We start from the raw sequence: 9,483 nt of genomic DNA on the forward strand, positions 1-9,483 counted from the left end.
GGAATTAGTTAAATTCCTGGTGACCATACTCATAAAATATAAAGTCCAACCCTTTTAAAAATAAACCCCTTTTAACTCTTACAGAGTGTAGTTCCAAATTGCTCTCCAGAATGGTTAGATTATTTCACATCTCAAGCAGCATTGCTTTAATGTCAAAGCTTTTGCACAATACCTCCAGCATTTGTCATTTTCCTTTCCTGTCACATTAGTCATCTTAAGGGTTTGAGGTGGTAACTCAGGGTTGTTTAATTTGCATTTCTCTAATCAATAATGATTTAGAGGGGCAGGTAGGTATCTCAGTGGATTCAGAGTGAGACCTATAGATGGGAGGTCCTAGGTTCAAATCTGTTCTCAGATACATCCCAGCAGTGTGATCCTGGGCAATTAACTTAACCCCCATTGCCTAGCCCTTACCACTCTTCTGCCTTGGAACGAATACAAAGTATTGGTTCCAAGACAGAAGATAAGGGTTTTGAAGAAAAAAAAATAATGATTTAGAGAATTTTTTCATGTGTCTAGGGATAGCTTTTATTTCTTCTTCTGAAAACTATTTGTTTGTACCCTTTGACCAACAAGGAAATAGTTCTTATTTTTATGAATTTAGCTCAGTTGTCTATATTTTTAAAAATAAAATCTTTATTAGAGAAACTTGCTATATATTTTTCCCAGTTTTCAGCTTTTCTTCTAATTTTGATAGCATTAGGTTTCTTTGTGTAAATGTCTCTTAATTTCACATAATCAAAATAATCCATTTTATAGTCCATTATCTTCTCTGTCTTTTGATTGGTTATAAACTCTTCCTTTATCCATAGTTCTGACAGGAAAAATGCCCGATGTTTTCCTAATTTACTTATGATATTGCCCTTTATGTCTAAATCATTTATGCATTTTGACCTTATCTTGATAAATGGTGTGTGAGGTTAGTCTATGGCTAGTTTCTGCCAAACTAGTTTCCAGTATTCCCAACAATATTTTTCAAATTGTGAGTTCTTACCACAAAAGCTTGAATTTTTCAGTTTATCAAGCACTAGATTACTATGGCCATTTACTATTGTGTCTTGTATACCTTATACATCCACTAATCTACTCCTCTATTTCTTAGCCAGTGACAAATTTCTTTGATGATTATTGTTTTGTAATATAGTTTGAAATCTGGTACTTCTTTTTTTTATTTTTTATTACAAAGTTATACAAAACCAAAACCCCAAAATGAAACAAAAAAAAAAACTGACCTGAAAGATTATTCCAACAGTTCTCTCTCTCTGAAAATGGATAGAATTCCCCATCATAAAGTCTTTCAGAATTGTCCCAGATGATTGTATTCCTGACAGTAGCTAAGTTTTCATAATCATCTTTCAAAGTTGCTGTTATTGTGTACAGTATTCTCCCAGTTCTGTTTATTTTGCTCTGCATCATTTCTCACAGATCTTTCTAGCTTTTTCTGAAATCATCGTGCTTATCATTTCTTGTAGCACAATAGTATTCCATTACCAATATGTATCATAGTTTCCCCAATTTGGTGGACATTCCCTCAATTTCCAATTCTTTGCTACCATAAAAAGAGCAGCTATAAATATTTTTGTACAAGTGATTCCTTTCCCCCTTTTAATTATCTCTTTGGGATACAGTCATGGTAGTGTCATTCCTGGATCAGATCCTGTTTTTATTTACTAGTTCAAGTGGTTTATTTTTTTTCAATTTTATTAATATGTTGAAGTATTATATTCAATTTTGCTGGATAGATTACTTGTGGTTATAATCATATCTCTTTTGTCTTCTGGAATATTATATTCAAAGGCCTCTGGTTCTTTAACATGGTAGCTGCTAAATCTTAGATGATCTAGACTGTGACTCTATCATATTTTAATGGATCCTTTCTGATTTCTTGAAGTATTTTCTTTTTAGCCTGGGAGCTCTGGAATTTAGCAGTAATATTCCTGAGAATTCTCCTTTTGGGATCTCTTTCAGGTGGTGATCTGTGGATTATTTCAATTTCTATCATACTTTTTGGTTCTAGGATATCAGCACAGTTTTCCATGATCATTTAACAGATTCTTTCTTTGATCATAGCTTTCAGAGAGTCTAATAGTTCTTAAATTACATCTATGAAATCTATTTTTCAGGTCAGTTGTTTTTCCAATCTATTTCACATTTTCTTCTAAAGAAGAAAATGATATGATTCATTACATAAATCATATCATTTTATTACTATCATATAAAGGTAAAGGTGACAAATTCCTAAGAGAGTTCCAGGAAAAAAGTGCTTGAAAATATGTTAAGAAAGAGGACAGTATTTTCCATTAAGAAATGAACGTGGAGAGAAAAGCAGAGTTGGAGGAGTTATCATGATGAAGGTGACATCTGAAATCCTACTTAAAAGAAGGAGGTAACTCATAAATGGGTGACAGTATGGTGGTTGGAGGGGAACATATATAGGTAGGTATATGATACATTAAAAAACAAAAGAAGGGCAAGATGAAAATAAGAAGTAGAATAGTCTATTTTTAAATCATGTCAGAAATGAAATATTCAAACAGAATTCCTGGTTAATTACTTCCAAATTCACAATCTTTCTTTGTCTTAATTACTCAACTATAAAAGGAAAAGGTCAGATCAAATGACCTGTTTGGTCTCTTCCAGTTCTAAATCCATGATCCTATCTATGGTTTATGAATATGGAAGGACTTGATGAAAAGGATCAAAAGTTTATATTTAATACATTAGGCAGTGGAGAAATAGACAAGAAACATACAATATAAAAGGTGTTCCTACTAATAAAACCTGGAAATAAGATTTGGTATACAATTAACTTCTCATAAAATGATATTCACATGTCAGTAAAGTCAATTATTTCAGCAGTATTTGAATAATTATTCTACTTTATAGACCAGGATTATGGTACTCCATCTGGTATAAAAGCATTTTATAAGCTCTCCAAACCTTCTATGCTGATTATTTATTAAAGGCTTTTATTTACCTTTGGGGAAATGGAAAGGGTAGATTACAGAAAAGGGGAAGCTAGATTTAGAGTGCCAGGCCTAGAGTCAGGAAGACTCCTCTTTCTGAGTCCATATCTGATCTTAGACACTTACTAGCTATGTGAAACAAGGCAAATCATTTAATCCCATTTGCCTCAGTTACTTTGGTTGTAAAATGAGCTGGAGAAGGAAATAGCAAACTCTTTCCGCATCTTTTTTCCTAGAAAACTTCAAATGGGGTCATGAAGAGGTGGATGTGACTGAAAAATGAATGAACAACAACCACAGATTACAGAGAAAGAGACGTGAGCACAGAAGACTTAGTAGGGTGCTCCATTTTCTTCTTTTGAGAAGGTATTAGTAGGTTTTTAACTAAACTTCTACCACCTTCACTGATGGTATATGGAATCAGGATCTACTGTACTCACTGAAATTTCATGACCATTATCTATAATTTACCAGAATTGTGATCATGAGCAACATAGCTCTCAAGAGATCGTTGTTTTTTCTTTCTTCTGAGAAATTGCCATGATTCCATTGAGTAACAGATTAAAACATAGCATTGTTACCAGCAAAAGAAAGTTATTATCAAGTAGGAAGGGGAAAAACAGAGTTTAAAAAAAACTGTGAGGAAAACTAACAACTTAGTGACACTGGAAGCTTTGAAGTCTAGAAAGTAGTCCAACAACTTTGTATCAAAAAATTTTTAAGAAAATAGGTAGGCCATGATGATTCATTCAGGAGCAGAGGAAGCTTTATTACATTATTTCATAACTATTTTCCTCTCTTTACTAGTATTCCATGGAATCATATAATTGCAAAAATTCAGAGTAGAGAGACCCTTCAATGGCCATATAGTCCAGCCTATCCTTGAGAAATAATCTATTTTACACTGTATTTTACAAAATAATTCTATTTGTCTTCCTCTCCTCTCCCTCTCTCTGTCTGCCTCTTTGTCTCACTGTCTTTGTTCCTTTCTTCTTTTCCCTCCATTCTTCTTCCTCCTCCTTCCTCCTCCTTCAGATGTTGGAGATGCTAAGGTCCCATCACAAATGACAAAGATGGTAGAAGAATCAATTAGAACTAGCAGAAGTCACTATAAGCAGCAATCTTGAGGTAGATGTGATAAAGCACCAATCCTCTATGGTGAATCTAAAGAAAACTTTATGAAGACTCTGCAAAGGGATAATGTTACATCCAGTAACAAGAATAATTTATTCTTTGGCCACATGTGTCCCCTATACTAAAACTTACCATCATTATGTTTTGAGTCTGAACTCATCCTTCAAAGTGACTCTGTGGATGGAGGAAGGGAGGGAATGGGGGAGATGGTATGTTTCTAGTTTTTGTGATATTTTCTTAATTATTATACCCCTGCCTAAAAGCTAATAAGGGCTATTGGCTGATAATCAATCAAGACCATGCAAATGGAGAGCCATGATAAGTATTACTAGAAACTCATTCCATCCCTATCAATCTCCACAAAAACAAATAAACAAATACATGGCATCATCTTTTGGATGGTTCTTCTACACAGATTTCATGAAAGGACATGGATGAAAACAGGGCAATATGAGAAGGTCTGGATAAGGTAAGATCTAGCCCAGTGTGTGGAGAAAGTATTCTCAATGATAAATTCATGAATTCATAATACTGTGTCGGTCTCAATTTTTCATGAAAGGTTAAAAAAAGTTTGTGTGCTTATTTTACAAGCATAAATACAGTTTTCTTAATCTGTGTTTTAGCAATTAATGATAAAGTAAAAGTAAATGAGTTAAGAGAAAGACCTATACTATCAGACCCATCCATATCATAATTTCTAACCCTATGTGTCCCTTGGGGTTCTGTCCTAGATCCCCTTCTAACCTCTGTAAAAATCCTACTTCATGTGGAAATACCATAGTTCCAAAGTACTTAATTACCATCTCTATACTGATAATTCTCAAATCAATCTGTCCTGCTCTTAACCTCTCTGCTGATCTCCAGTCTCACATCTCCAATGTAAGGGGATTTTTATGTGGGGAGAGAGGAGAAGGAGAGAATGGAGTCAGTTTTATTTACACCAACTACCTTTTATACATCTCAAACTGAATGCCCAGTAGACATTTTAAAGTCAACATATATCTCAAACTGAATGCATTTTCTTTCTCTCCAAAATATCTATTCCCTACTACAGTAAAAGATATTATCATCTTCCATGTCACCCAGGCTCTCATTCTATGTGTCATTCTTGACTCATGCCAGAACTATTGCAATAATCTTTTAGTGTAATTGCTTCAAATCTATCCCCACTCCAATCAATCCTTTTTTCACTCACCAAAGTAATTTCCCTATAGTACAGAGCCAAATAAATCACCTCTCTCCCTCTACTCACTAAACAATAGTGGTTCCCAAAATAAAATGCAAAATCCTCTCTTTGGTGTTCAGAGATCTTCATAATCTACCCCCCCCCCCCACCTGATACCTTTCTGATCTTCTTACACTTTACTCCCTGTAGCCTTCAAGCTAGTGAAACTGGCCTTCTTTCCAGTTGTTCCATGAACAAGACATAACTTCTCAGATCTCTGGGAATTTTTCTCTATCCCCTATGAGTGGAATGTTCCTCCTTCTCCTCTCAGACTATTGACTACCTTAGATTGCTTAAAGTCTCAACTAAAATCTCTTCTTCTCCAGGGAACTTTTCCCATCTTCTCTTAATTCTAGTACCTTCCTTCTTTTAATTATTTTCTATTTATATTTTTAAAGCTTGTTTGTACATTTGTGTTTGCTTATTGTCTCCCCATTCTAGTGTGGGCTTCTTCAGAAGAGGGACTGTGTTTTGCCTCTTTTTTTATTCTCCTTAGCTTAACACAGGGCCTGGAGTATGATAGTAATTTAATAAACATTTATTTATTAAACTGCTTGGTATGCTTATTTCAAAATCGATGTGTTGAACCATGTTTCCCAATGGGCCTTGGTTTTCTCTAATTTTATTCTTTAATACTACGAATCAAATTTCTTTTCTAGTCATTCATCCAAAAAAAAAACCCTCTAGAATGAATTCCTGCTACTTTAAAGACACTATGGGAGGAATATAGATGCATAAATCGAGAAAGGACTGCAAGGGATACAGTGAGAACAGTTCTGGATTTAAAGTCAGAGGAATTTGGCAAGTCCTGGGCTTATCGATGTATTACATGAGAGGCAAGTCACTCCTTGCTAGACTTTAATATCTTCATTCATAAAATGAGAGATTTTGCTAAATAGACTTCTATTATGCCTATTAAGATTAGTTTGGACTTCCCTTCTTTTCCTCTAGAAATACCTTACCCTTTTTTCTTCTTGGAAAGGAACAAAGTAGCTTAAGCTGAACTTTGCTTCAAACATGTCAAATTGAAAAGACAAATTAAATTCACATTGAATTGATTGTTATGGTCCCAAAGTAGGCACATCTGGATTTCTTCAGAAACTATACTACAAAAGATAATTTTTCTTCTAAAACTTACCATTCTCTGCCTATGGTGGTTCATTCTGGATCTTCCTTTCAAATTGCTTTATTTACTCTTCATTATATCTAATAATATTCTTGTACCTTCAAGTTAAAGACACAAATTATCAATCAAAAAGAAAGTTTCAAAGAAATAGAAGTAAATTAATTACATAGTATAAGCTCGGCATCCATTTTTCAATGGAAACAAAGCAGTTGTGTAGAAATACAGTACCAGGAATATAATGTGGCAATGATTACAAGCTATGAAGCAGAAAATAAGAAAGCTTACCCTACATTTGGCCTCAACTTTTTGGTACACAAAAACAAAAGAGCAACTTATCTTCTCTATTTACTCTTTTGGGCTCACTAAGGCAGGTAGGTGAAGAAAAACATCAACGGAGGGTCACTTATTTAATTATGTACTGTTATAATGAGTTACATAGAAAAAGTATGACTAGTGTATTAAATGGGTTAAACCTGTCTAAGAGGGGTTTCACAATTTCAGGGTGAGGTTTCAGTTGTAATATATCAATGCTCTTATTGCAAAATTGGTCTCGCCATCTTCTGGAGGGTATGTTTGCTTGACTCATAATTTTAAATCATAATGGACGGAGATCCCCACATCCAGACTGTTTCTGTAGGAGACTCTCAAATAGTCCCCACAGATCAAGCTACATATGCTTACACATTATTCTTTTGAACAATTCACTAGGACAAATGTAAGGATAAATCATCTCTAAACATGTGTTCAGTCTAGAGCCAGAAAAAACACATCCATGCCAGTGAGAGCTGCAGTTCAAAGAACTGGAAAATACAGAAGACTCAGCTTAAAAGTTTCCACTATTATTTTTTTCTAAAAATAATGTAGTTTAAAGTAGGGACATACCTTTTTACATGATAGGACAGTCTAGTCTTACCACTTGAAAAAACCACCTCAAAGAATTTCCATCCATAGATTAAGTTTTTAAAACATTCTTATATGTATATATTTCACAGTTATATACATATATTATAAATGTATATATAGTGTTATAATAATCCTTTCTTTGCTTCTCATGAAATTTTAAACTTTCCTTTGCCTATAGCCATTTAAAATATTTAGTCTTTTACTACTATTATTATTGTACTTACTATTGTTGTTGTTATTTATCTCTTATTATATTACATTAGGTATTTCAAAACCCCAAGGTCCCTTTGGCCTCATCAGACTATTTCTATATATACACACATGTACCCAAACACAATGATATATTTTATAGTCCCTTGTCCATATTAATATGCAATCAGACCTAGAATTCATTCAAGTGAAATAAGGATTTAGATCATTGTAGTACAATTAGATGAATATAATAAACTTAAAACAGACAATTTGAGTTGGATACCATGTCATTGAATGCTTAAAGGAACAATGTGATTTTTTCAGGAAACTTGTGGTATGGTTTTTAGAAGTTTTGGAAAACAAATAAATGCATGGGCTAAATTAAACCATTACTGAGTTCAGAGCCATAGTTGGCGATTTTGCACTCAGAGAAAGGAACAAAACATACCCAAGGCAAGTAGAACAAAGTGTGACCTCAACTCATTTAGTGGGATGCACAACAGACAATCGGGAACATATGAGGTCAGTACTGAGAAGACTATAATGGTGGGATGAAAAGATTATGATGGGGTCAAGGCACATCTGGAACACAACCACAAGAGAGGAAGCTGCCATCTTGTATTTTCCTATTTTTAACAAATTGTGCTTTCTAATTAGGTGCTAAGTTCAATTGTTTCCTTGCTACTGGAGGGCTAAAAATATTGTCAGTCCCCTGTCTAAATTTCATATCCCTGTGGCAAAGCTTTGGACACTGTGTAATAGTTATAAACATGCTTGTGTGTCTACTGTGTCCTGAAACTAAGAAGTACTATGTGACTAGCAAGGAAATGTATAACAGAATCTTTGCTTGGAAGACAGATGTACATATAAAGTACTATTTGGCATCAATAAAATAAAAATAGCTAGCATTTGTGTAGCACTTTCAGGTTTGCAAGGCACTTGACTGATATGATCTCCTTTAATCCTCACAGCAATCCTAGGAGATAGGTGCTGTTATTATCCCTATTTTACAAAGGAGGAACTTGAAGAAGATAGATGCTAAGTGACTGGCCCAGGGTCACACAGCATTAAGTATCTGAGGCCAGATTTTAACTCATATTTTCCTGAAATTCAAATCTAATGCTATAGCCACTGTGCCACAAGTATCATACACAAACATACAGACAGACATATGTATATATGTATAATATGTCTCAAATATAAACCTCCACTAATAATGTATTCCAGTTTTCTTACCATAAATTACAAATGACTTCACAATTTCAATGCCTAAGACAGCAGACTGCAGGCTCTGGCACTTTGTCCCAAGATAGAAATCTCTAGAATAAGGAGATCTAAATTCAGAGGGCTTCATTAACAGTGTAACACAGCAAGTTATGAAGATCATGTGTGTGGATGTGACCATCAATCTTTTGAGTACCATAATGGATCAAAACACTGGACTTGGAATCACATACCATAACATACCTAACAAATGGTCATCCAGACTCTGCTTAAACCCCTCCAACGAGGGGGAAACTACTACATCCTAAGCCAGCTCATATATCTTTTGGACAGTTCTAACTCTTTGGAAGGTTTTACTGACATCAACCCTAAATTTGTCTCCTTGTAACTTCCACCCATTGCTATTGACACTGACATCTAGGGCCAAAGAAAACAAGTTTAATTTTTCTTCTACATGAAAATCTTTCTAGAGCTTGAAGATAGTTATCATGATTCAAAGCCCTTTCCCACCCTTGCTGCCCATCTTTGGATATTCTCTGTTTTATTAAGGTCCTTTTTGAGCCCAAAACAGAAGTCAATTATCCAGATATCATGTGACCAGCATGGGTTTGTCCAGAAATTATTGCCTGCCTTTTCTTGGATGCTTTGTCTCAGCGCTATTATTTACTGTGACCTTAGACAAGTTATTTAAACTCTCTGGGTATCAGTTCTAC

This window comes from Monodelphis domestica, chromosome 7, assembly GCF_027887165.1.
Source record: "Monodelphis domestica isolate mMonDom1 chromosome 7, mMonDom1.pri, whole genome shotgun sequence".
Classification (NCBI taxonomy): domain Eukaryota; kingdom Metazoa; phylum Chordata; class Mammalia; order Didelphimorphia; family Didelphidae; genus Monodelphis; species Monodelphis domestica.